We start from the raw sequence: 12,404 nt of genomic DNA, 5'->3' as shown, positions 1-12,404 counted from the left end.
CTCGATAGACGTGTACCGATGATGTGATCGTTGACACTGATGAAGACTCAATGTTATCTTCAGAAGTGCCAGGCAAGCAAAACCCCCTTGTTCATTCCGATAAAATCCCACTCTCTCGCTCTTGCTCTCTTTTACTGCATTAGGACAACATCGATTCATCTGTTACTTGCTGCGGTAGCTGAACCCCTTTATCCTTTGCATGACCTGTCATTCCACAGTAAATAGATGAAACCCACTAGCATGAGTAGGAGTTGTTTGAGCCCTGTTGTGCCTACTCATTCATGTTTGTTTGTCATGCCTGCTACTGCTTAGAGTTGAGTCAGGTCTGATTCATCGGGGATGAATCAGAGGTGTGTGAACATGTCCTACTGTGTGTGAGCTAAGTGTGTGAACACGATTTGGTAAAGGTAGCGGTGAGAGGCCATGTAGGAGTACATGGTGGGTTGTCTCATTGCAGCCGTCCTCAGGAACTGAGTTCTGTGTTTCTGATCCATGATTCAGCTACTACCACGCATTGGGCCCGAAACCAATGGACCCTCTCGGCTTCTTAATCACCCTTGTCCTCTGTCCAGGAGTTGCAAGTAGTTTCTGGTGTTTGTAGTATGCTGGAGGCTGTGGACAGCGCTGACCGTAGGGGTGGGCTGTGATGCGGTAGGCACGTGGCCGGGTAAACCGGGCACCCGTTTGGTGTCACGGAACCCTGTACACATCGTTTGGGGCTGTGAGCGAAACTCCGGCCGGATCTCCTCATGGATGGAACCCGAATAGGCGATAAACCTGGACTAGAGACTTGAGTGTTTAGGCAGGCCGTGGCCGACACCCACGTTGGGCTTCCGCTTGAAGGTTGCCGAGTACATGTCGTGTAAACGGCGGTAAGTGGTGAGAGCGTGTGTGAAGAAGTACACCCCTGCAGGGTTAACCTAATCTATTCGAATAGCCGTGTCCACGGAAAAGGACCTCTGGGTTGCTTATATCAGTTCATAGACAAGTGAAAGTGGATACTCTAAAATACGCAAGATAAGCGTGAGTGCTATGGATGGCGTTCTCGTAGGGAGACGGGAGCGGATCCATAGTGGTGTATTGATATGGTGAATATGTGGACTCGTGTGCGCCACCTCAAAAGAGTTACTCGCAGTCGTAGTTCAGGATAGCCACCGAGTCAAAGCTGGCTTGCTGCAGTTAAACCCCACCATCCCCTTTGTTGATAATGATGCATATGTAGATAGTTCTGATGTAAGTCTTGCTGGGTACATTTGTACTCACGTTTGCCTATTTATGTTTTTGCAGAGAGACTTCGGTCTCGCTAGTAGTTTCGCGTGGACTTCGACGTTTAGCTTGTTACCTCAGCTACGATCTTGTGCCCTCGGCAGTATCTGGCAGATAGTTAGGCTTCTCAGCCTTTTTCATTTATAGTGGTCTGTACTCAGACATGATAGTTTCCGCTTGTGCTTTGACTTGTATACTCTGAATGTTGGGTCATGAGACCTATGTTTGTAATATCTCGCTCCTCGGAGCCTAATGAATAAATACTTGATTTGTAGAGTCATGTTGTGATGCCATGTTGTATTTGCACATATCGAGCATATTGTGTGTATGTTATTTAAATGCTTGGTATGTGTGGGATCTGACCATCTAGTTGTTTATCTTTAGTAGCCTCTCTTACCGGGAAATGTCTCCTAGTGTTTCCACTGAGCCATGGTAGCTTGCTACTGCTCCGGAACACTTAGGCTGGCCGGCATGTGTCCTTCTTCGTTCCTGTGTCTGTCCCTTCGGGGAAATGTCACGCGATGAATACCGGAGTCCTGTTACCCCGCTACAGCCCGGTTCACCGGAGTCTTGCTAGCCCAGTGCTACAGCCTGGATTCACTCGCTGATGACCGACATGTTCGATGCTGGGTCATGGATGCCTGTCCCTGTAAGTCTGTGCCACTTTGGGTTTACGACTAGTCATGTCAGTCCGGGCTCCTTATCATATGGATGCTAGCGACACTATCATATACGTGAGCCAAAAGGCGCAAACGGTCCCGGGCAAAGGTAAGGCGACACCCGTGGGGATACCGTGCGTGAGGCCGCAAAGTGATATGAGGTGCTACAGGCTAGATCGATGTGACATCGAGTCGGGGTCCTGACAGCGTTGGTATCAGAGCTTGACTGCCTGTAGGATTACCAAGCCAAACTGGTCGAAGTTGAGTCTAGAAATTCTTTAGTTATATAAGGGAATTGATTGTGGGATGGAACGTAAGGCTCTTTTTACTCCTTATACCTCATGGCCTTCTGATCTGAGTCATCATCTTCTCTTCTACGGGGATTAAGAACTAGGCTTTCTCTTCTTTCTATCAGGATCACGTGTTACTAATCCGTAGACTTATAAGATTGTTGGATTTAAGCTTGAGTTCAGTTTCTACTACTTCTGTATGTTAATTGTTGATCTCGAAACCTTGATATCGTGCTTCTGAGTGGTTATGCCACAATTTTGTGAATGTCTCAAATCTTTTCTGAGCATTTACAGCCGTTATGCTGTCCGAGTCATCCCAGGTTTCTAAATAGTTTGAAGCAATTTGCAAAATCCTTTCCCTCTGGTTTCGATGTTCCTTTATGCCAGCTCAATCACACTAATTGTTGAGTTGAGGTAATTTATTGCCCTGACATATATGTTGGAGCTATTATTATGACCCTAGGTGTCTTAGGGGATCACCTAGTAATTTAGCCATGATTGGTGTCCCAGTGTGATGATTCTGGCCTTTATCCTCGAAAGCATTCCGTGATGCTACTTAGTAATAGGTATTCTGTTCCTGGGTTCTTGAACCCGAGATTTACTCCACCTACTTCGTGTTGATAGTAATTGTTAGTGCCTTCAGGATATTAGTAACCTTTGCGATAGTCCTTGAAGTCCGTGGTATCTTCTTCTTCCAAATACCATGAACTACTTATGGCAGAAGTTCCTCGTTGAACTGAAATATCACAACAGGATTATTCTTGAGGAGTTCTCCATTCATAAATCGTGACTCTGCCAGTTCTACCTTTCTGCATGGGTTATCCGGAAGAATTATGTTGAACTCGGTTCGACATACTAATTTATGCATCCACAACTCAGAAAGTTATATGTTCCTTTGAGTTGTCCCTCTTTAGTTGTCTACTGACCTTCGTCTATCAATTGATAGTCAAGAGTATGCGCGCGTTCATTTGTCGATGCCTATTACTCTTGTGGCCCGTCAAGCCATTCCGTCCTGAATGACTAGGAGAAACAAACTCCAGTACCTCATCCATATTTAGGATTGGGTCAAAGTAGTTGTGTTCCGCAGATCAAGTTACAATCCAGCTTCTGGTCTGCTCTACCCTGAAGTATTACCTTCTTTATGACAGGAATTTCATGAGAATTGCACCACCTTTTGTGAATTCTTGACATAGTGATACTTCTCGCCATCCTTTTTCATTCCTCGGTTCCGTGTTGATGCAACCGGAATACCGACAAATGAATTGTGATGTGTGAAATCAATACTTCTAGCAACCTCGTTGCTTGGTAGTTAAAGGATAATAATTTTATTTTTAGTATGTTGGTTATTGAATCACCATTCTAAGATTGATCGTGCTACCTAGTCCTTATTTCCTGGTGCACTCTTTGATTGATGAGTTAGGATTTGTCAAGTCATCGCTCATTTGATCATATCATCTTGCCCTGAAAAGCAAGATTGTTCTCGAGCTTAGTAACATATCGGTGGTTCGTGATTTTCCGAAGATCTTCTCGGAAGTACTACCAGGTCGTCACCTGACCGTTATGTTGAGCCCGTGATCAAGTTGGTTTCTTATGAACCACCTTCTTTCCAAGAATCGGTGTTAGATATCCCTGAGCTAGTTGGTCAAGTTGGACAACAACTTGGAGAGTTGGAAGATAAAAACTTGTCTGACTTAGTTCGTTCCAAAGGGATATTCTTGTGTAGTGTGTGTTGAAGAAAGATGATATCTTCATCGATTGGTCCCTGTGATCAGTTGCTGGACCTATTGTCTTATCAATCCCTTGATTTGAGTGTGGGCTATCGTCAAATCAAATCAGTACCAACGATGCTCGTAATGTTGTCCTACTCGTGGTTGATCCCTCGAGCATACACCATTACATCTTTGGTCTGACCAATGCTATCACCGTGTTCACATGATGGTGGAAGTCCAGTGATATGGAAATTCCGATGAGTTGCTGTTGAGCCCATCAGTAGCATTTTGTCTCCCCCATGAATCATGTTGAACATCAACCTAGTGTTGGAAACTTGTGTAAGCATTTCTTCGTGTTTCGTTCATGAAGCATATGTTTGAATGAAAGTAGTGATTTCCCTAATTCATGTGCATATGATGCAAGTTGCCGCCATGAATTTGAGGAAGATTGTTTTGTTTCCCTGGAATCATTCCAAATTAGTCATGCACACGTGCGAAGTATTCTGTGGTCTGGAGACTTGCAACCTTCATTCCATATGTGTCCCGAGCACACCAAGCCACTGATTGATTTGTTCAAGGGGAAGAAGTTCCTTCATAAGAGCTAATCATATGACTTATGCAAGGACTTCGTTATCCACGGTAATGGTTCCCAACCAGAACTCGGTAGTGTTTTATTGTAAGACTACCACGTGGTCATGCTTGTCCGGGACAACGTGTTCACATGTTTGTAGCAGAACCAGCTCATGTTTTGGAGCTTACTATCGTAGTTCATTTCCCGAGAATCTCGCAACGTCATCTCGTCGATTTGTGTTGCAAACTTTCATTTTTCTTTCTAGACTTGATGAGTCTGGGATATCCTGACACCAACCAGATCTGAATCTCAGGCAGATATGATGGTTGGAACATTCTCCAAGAACTATAATATTGGTCCCTCGATAACCAGTAAAGTGGATGTCGTGGCCAACACACCCAGCCGGAAGACCTGTTATTATAATATCTTGATTGAGGAAGTTGGCCACCTCCCCATAGGGATTTCGTAGGATTTACTCCCTAGTTGCCCCTATGGATTTTGAGATCCCGAAGTCCGACCTTTTACTTGATGTCCTAGATACCAGACCATTTCTATGAATGGGTTACACTAGCACATCAAGGAGAACATTAGAAGCAGAGTGCTAAATGTTTCTCGGTCGATCATCCAGATTTTGTTTCCTTGGCCTCGCTAAGATGAAATCTGAGAAGGTGTTATCTTTCTTTGCATCTACATCCTCCATCATCATTCATCATGGTAGCAAGTTGTGTTGCCGGACCCTTGACACGGATGTTGGTAAAACCTTGATGAATATGGAAATGCTCAAGTTCTTGAGAGCACGCACAAGCGTTACGTGTTATCATCGGCTCTAACTGGGATTACTCTCAGTTTCCTCGGCAATGCTATGACCTCTTCAAACAGTGAATTCACTCCCTATTGTTGGGTTCTTCCCCAGTTACCAGAATCATTCCTAGCATTTGCATTTTGTTCCTAGCTTGCACCGCCAATGTGCCATTCTACCATGGGTCTCTTCCATTTCCGGTGATAAGCAAATTCATCCATTACGTTGTCTTCAACAAGGTAATCCACATCATCCAAGTCCGAGTATGCCATTCTACCGACCCCCTCCAAACGATCGCTCGAGAATTGCCTTAGGCTGGTTTAAAGAGTTTCAATGATCTCTGAATCAAAAGTAATTCTTTTTGCCACTTAAGGGGATATCTCTACGAGTCACCTTCCCTAAGGTGTATCGTTATGGTATCATGGAAACTCAACTCCTCGCTATGTTGACAATCGTTTACCACCTTCTTAGGTATGAAATTGTTGTCTACCTAGTGAACCTTCGTCATCCGTTTCTTCCACCCCTATTGATGTGTATATCGTGTCTCAACCCGAAAGATGGTTCTATGTCTCATTCCGTAAGTTAATCTTGAGTTGTTCGATCTTCGAGGAGATCGACCCTTCTAGAGTCTCCTTCTTCCCCCCCCCCTGTCATGTTGACAGGATTTCTCAGAGCAAGACGACAAGACAAAGATGGTGTTCAAATCAACGTTCATTTGAAGTGCACCCTGGATCGTGAACATTATACTAGTTGCGTTTCCCCTTCACCTTACCCTACGCTTGAATCTCGAGACGAGATTCTTGTTTAGTGGGGGTGAGTTGTCACATCCCTGGTCCTGTTATGCATTAGGCTAGACCTCATGTGAGCTTCATGTTTTAATTCAAATGAAATTTGAATTGAGGAATTTTCAAAGCCTCAGAATCCTTTAAAAAAAATGATCAAGATAAAAATTGCTTCAAATAAGTCCAAGAAAATGTTCTTGTTATCCTCTGGAAATATTGGCAAGAGGTAAAATCCAAACCAATATTTTCGGTATCTCAGAAACATTTATTTTGGGTATTTGAATTAAATCAATAGCTATTTGAATTGGACTTATATCTACTGTTAAATAAATATAGGTCCAATAATTCTGAAATATTTTTGTGGAGCATTGTTTTAATTCTCTTTAGCTCCTAAAAATATTGTCAGAAGCAAAATAAATTGAATTGGTTTCAAAACCAAATTCAAAACAAACCTGCAAAATAGAAAACAGAATTAAAACAAAACAGAGAGAAAAAATAAAAAGAACAGAAGCCTACCTGGGCCACTTACCTGTAGCCGGCCCAGCTGGCCAGCTCCTCCCGCTGGCCCAGCCCACCGCCGCCTCCCTTCCCTGTCGCCTTCCTCCTCGCGCCAGTAGGCAGAGGAGGGACACGGCGCGCGCGCCCGAGCTCGCCACGCCACCACCCTGCTCGTCTGCATCGCCTGGCCACCGCGACGCCGCGCGTCATCTCCTCGGCGCCGCCCCGACCCCCCTGGACCCCCTCGCTCTCTCCCTCTCCCTTGTATCTCTCCTCTGCTGCCTCTCTCTCTCACTCGCTGAGCGCAGCCGCAGCCGCGCCACCGTAACGCCGCGGCCACCGTCTCCCCCTCGACCCCTCGCTGTGCTTGCGAGCTCCGCCTCGACCCTCTCTTCCTCCCCACCGATCCACGGCCCTCCGGAAACCCTGCATCGCCGCCCACGTCGCCGTTCCCCTCCTCGGCCACCGGAGATCGTCGCCGTCGATTCGCTGCACTCCGGCCGCCCCCGAGCCCACTAACCCTCCCTACAGCTCCGCGGTGAGCCTCCGTGCAGAACCCCTCTCTCTCCCCTCGCGTTTGCAAGCTCTAGGCCATAGCTCCGCCGCGGCCGAACTCCGGCCGCTGCTGACCTCATCACCGCCGTCACTACAGCCGCTTGAGCTCGTCTCGGAGCGTGTCACCGCACTCAGGAAGCCACCAGGAGCCTAACGCATATCCTAACTCGCCCTCCCGTGCACCACAGCGCCAACCCCGCACTCACCGAACTCCGGCGCCGCCGCGAGCTCCGTTCCGACGAGCCCCGGCGTCCCCGCAGCCTCCCACCTACCCCATCAGATGCGGGAGAGCCCGGGCTACGCCCCGGTGCCCTCAGCGCGCGAATCCGATGCCCCTAGCGCAAGTCCGGCGTGCCCCGCCGTGCTCTGTGGTCACCGCCGGCTAAACTCCGGCGGGCCGATGTGGCCACTTAGTTAGGGGCTAATCACCCTATGAGCCACTGCCATGTGGGCCCCGAGCCTAATTAGGTTAGTTTAATTTTTCTGTTTAGATTAGTGCTAATCTGTGGACCCCATGTGTCAGATTTTGACTTAGTCAAGTCAACGTTGACCGGTCCCACCTGTCAGTGAGTGAAACAGCCCTGTGTCACTGACGTGTGGCCCCCACACGTCAGGTTTGACCAGCAGCAGCGTCTGTTGACCTGCTGACGTCACGGTGACGCACTGCTGACGTAGTAAATGTTTCTGGAATTTAAATAATTCTTAAATGATTTATTAATTCCAGAAAATGCCTAAAACTTCTAAAAATCATAGAAAATTAACCGTAACTCCAAATTAAATAAATTATATATGAAAAATTATCAGAAAAATTCAAGGAATCCATCTGTACCATTTTCATGCATGTTAGAACAACTTATAGCTGCTGTTTAGCACAAATCAATTACATGGCATTTGAATAATCACATATGGAGTTTGAATTTGAATCTTGGATTCAAACCAACTTCATTTAATCTGGTTTTAGTTGCATTAGCCCAAAACACATTCATTTTGCCATGTCATGATCATGCATCATATTGTGCATTGCACTGATCGTGTTTTTCTGTATTTGCCGGTAATTGTCCCCTCTCGATAGACGTGTACCGATGATGTGATCGTTGACACTGATGAAGACTCAATGTTATCTTCAGAAGTGCCAGCCAAGCAAAACCCCCTTGTTCATTCCGATAAAATCCCACTCTCTCGCTCCTGCTCTCTTTTACTGCATTCGGACAACATTGATTCATCTGTTACTTGCTGCGGTAGCTGAACCCCTTTATCCTTTGCATGACCTGTCATTCCACAGTAAATAGATGAAACCCACTAGCATGAGTAGGAGTTGTTTGAGCCCTGTTGTGCCTACTCATTCATGTTTGTTTGTCATGCCTGCTACTGCTTAGAGTTGAGTCAGGTCTGATTCATCGGGGATGAATCAGAGGTGTGTGAACATGTCCTACTGTGTGTGAGCTAAGTGTGTGAACACGATTTGGTAAAGGTAGCGGTGAGAGGCCATGTAGGAGTACATGGTGGGTTGTCTCATTGCAGCCGTCCTCAGGAACTGAGTTCTGTGTTTCTGATCCATGATTCAGCTACTACCACGCATTGGGCCCGAAACCAATGGACCCTCTCGGCTTCTTAATCACCCTTGTCCTCTGTCCAGGAGTTGCAAGTAGTTTCTGGTGTTTGTAGTATGCTGGAGGCCGTGGACAGCGCTGACCGTAGGGGTGGGCTGTGATGCGGTAGGCACGTGGCCGGGTAAACCGGGCACCCGTTTGGTGTCACGGAACCCTGTACACATCGTTTGGGGCTGTGAGCGAAACTCCGGCCGGATCTCCTCATGGATGGAACCCGAATAGGCGATAAACCTGGACTAGAGACTTGAGTGTTTAGGCAGGCCGTGGCCGACACCCACGTTGGGCTTCCGCTTGAAGGTTGCCGAGTACATGTCGTGTAAACGGCGGTAAGTGGTGAGAGCGTGTGTGAAGAAGTACACCCCTGCAGGGTTAACCTAATCTATTCGAATAGCCGTGTCCACGGAAAAGGACCTCTGGGTTGCTTATATCAGTTCATAGACAAGTGAAAGTGGATACTCTAAAATACGCAAGATAAGCGTGAGTGCTATGGATGGCGTTCTCGTAGGGAGACGGGAGCGGATCCATAGTGGTGTATTGATATGGTGAATATGTGGACTCGTGTGCGCCACCTCAAAAGAGTTACTCGCAGTCGTAGTTCAGGATAGCCACCGAGTCAGAGCTGGCTTGCTGCAGTTAAACCCCACCATCCCCTTTGTTGATAATGATGCATATGTAGATAGTTCTGATGTAAGTCTTGCTGGGTACATTTGTACTCACGTTTGCCTATTTATGTTTTTGCAGAGAGACTTCGGTCTCGCTAGTAGTTTTGCGTGGACTTCGACGTTTAGCTTGTTACCTCAGCTACGATCTTGTGCCCTCGGCAGTATCTGGCAGATAGTCAGGCTTCTCAGCCTTTTTCATTTATAGTGGTCTGTACTCAGACATGATAGTTTCCGCTTGTGCTTTGACTTGTATACTCTGAATGTTGGGTCATGAGACCTATGTTTGTAATATCTCGCTCCTCGGAGCCTAATGAATAAATACTTGATTTGTAGAGTCATGTTGTGATGCCATGTTGTATTTGCACATATCGAGCATATTGTGTGTATGTTATTGAAATGCTTGGTATGTGTGGGATCTGACCATCTAGTTGTTTATCTTTAGTAGCCTCTCTTACCGGGAAATGTCTCCTAGTGTTTCCACTGAGCCATGGTAGCTTGCTACTGCTCCGGAACACTTAGGCTGGCCGGCATGTGTCCTTCTTCGTTCCTGTGTCTGTCCCTTCGGGGAAATGTCACGCGATGAATACCGGAGTCCTGTTAGCCCGCTACAGCCCGGTTCACCGGAGTCCTGCTAGCCCAGTGCTACAGCCTGGATTCACTCGCTGATGACCGACACGTTCGATGCTGGGTCATGGATGCCTGTCCCTGTAAGTCTGTGCCACTTTGGGTTTACGACTAGTCATGTCAGTCCGGGCTCCTTATCATATGGATGCTAGCGACACTATCATATACGTGAGCCAAAAGGCGCAAACGGTCCCGGGCAAAGGTAAGGCGACACCCGTGGGGATACCGTGCGTGAGGCCGCAAAGTGATATGAGGTGCTACAGGCTAGATCGATGTGACATCGAGTCGGGGTCCTGACAGCCTTTAGCATTGCGAAGAGCTTGGGTATAGTCTTGTCCATCCCTTGCATATTATAGTTCATCATGAAGCTCTTGTAGCTTGGTGGCAGTGATTGAAGAATTCTGTCAATGACACTATCATCAGGAAGATTAACTCCCAGTTGAATCAAGTGATTATTATACCCAGACATTTTGAGTATGTGTTCACTGACATAACTATTCTCCTCCATCTTACAGCTATAGAACTTATTGGAGACTTCATATCTCTCAATACGGGCATTTGCTTGAAATATTAACTTCAACTCCTGGAACATCTCTTATGCTCCATGACGTTCAAAACGTCGTTGAAGACCCGGTTCCAAACCATAAAGCATGGCACACTGAACTATCGAGTAGTCATCAGCTTTGCTTTGCCAGACGTTCTTAACGTCGTCAGTTGCATCTGCAGCTGGCCTGGCACCTAGCGGTGCTTCCAGGACGTAATTTTTCTGTGCAGCAATGAGGATAATCCTCAGGTTACGGACCCAGTCCGTGTAATTGCTACCATCATCTTTCAACTTTGCTTTCTAGAGGAACGCATTAAAATTCAACGGAACAACACCACGAGCCATCTATCTACAAAAAACATAGACAAGCAAAATACTATCAGGTACTAAGTTCATGATAAATTTAAGTTAAATTAATCATATTACTTAAGAACTCCCACCTAGACAGACATCTCTCTAGTCATCTAAGTGATCACGTGATCCAAGTCAACTAAACCATGTCCGATCATCACGTGAGATGGAGTAGTTTTCAATGGTGGGCATCATTATGTTGATCATATCTACTATATGATTCATGCTCGACCTTTCGGTCTCTGTGTTCCGAGGCCATATCTGTATATGCTAGGATCGTCAAGTTTAACCTGAGTGTTTCGCGTGTGCAGCTGTTTTGCACCCGTTGTATTTGAACGTAGAGCCTATCACACCCGATCATCACGTGGTGTCTCATCACGAAGAACTTTCACAACGGTGCATACTCAGGGAGAACACTTCTTGAATATTTAGTGAGAGATCATCTTAAAATGCTACCATCAATCAAAGCAAGATAAGATGCATAAAGGATAAACATCACATGCAATCAATATAAGTTATATGATATGGCCATCATCATCTTGTGCTTGTGATCTCCATCTTCGAAGCACCGTCGTGATCACCATCGTCACCGGAGCGACACCTTGATCTCCATCGTAGCATCGTTGTCGTTACGCCATCTATTGCTTCTACGACTATCGCTACCGCTTAGTGATAAAGTAAAGCAATTACAGGGCGTTTGCATTTCATACAATAAAGCGACAACCATATGGCTCCTGCCAGTTGCCGATAACTTCGGTTACAAAACATGATCATCTCATACAATAAAATATAGCATCACATCTTGACCATATCACATCACAACATGCCCTGCAAAAACATGTTAGACGTCCTCTACTTTGTTGTTGCAAATTTTACGTGGCTGCTACGGGCTGAGCAAGAACCGTTCTTACCTACGCATCAAAACCACAACGATAGTTCGTCAAGTTAGTGCTCTTTTAACCTTCGCAAGGACCGGGCGTAGCCACACTCGGTTAGACTAAAGTTGGAGAAACTGACACCCGCCAGCCACCTGTGTGCAAAGCACGTCGGTAGAACCAGTCTCGCGTAAGCGTACGCGTAATGTCGGTCCGAGCCGCTTCATCCAACAATACTGTCGAACCAAAGTATGACATGCTGGTAAGCAGTATGACTTGTATCGCCCACAACTCACTTGTGTTCTACTCGTGCATATAACATCAACGCATAAAACCTAGGCTCGGATGCCACTGTTGGGGAACGTAGTAATTTCAAAAAAATTCCTACGCGCACGCAAGATCATGGTGATGCATAGCAACGAGAGGGAAGAGTGTGTCCACGTACCCTCGTAGACCGAAAGCGGAAGCGTTATGACAACGCGGTTGATGCAGTCGTACGTCTTCACGATCCGACCGATCCAAGCACCGAACGTACGACACCTCCGAGTTCAGCACACGTTCAGCTCGATGACGATCCCCGGACTCCGATCCAGCAGGGTGTCGGGGATG

The sequence above is a fragment of the Triticum aestivum genome, chromosome 2B, assembly GCF_018294505.1.
Source record: "Triticum aestivum cultivar Chinese Spring chromosome 2B, IWGSC CS RefSeq v2.1, whole genome shotgun sequence".
Classification (NCBI taxonomy): Eukaryota; Viridiplantae; Streptophyta; class Magnoliopsida; order Poales; family Poaceae; genus Triticum; species Triticum aestivum.
This window is presented reverse-complemented; position numbering follows the sequence as displayed.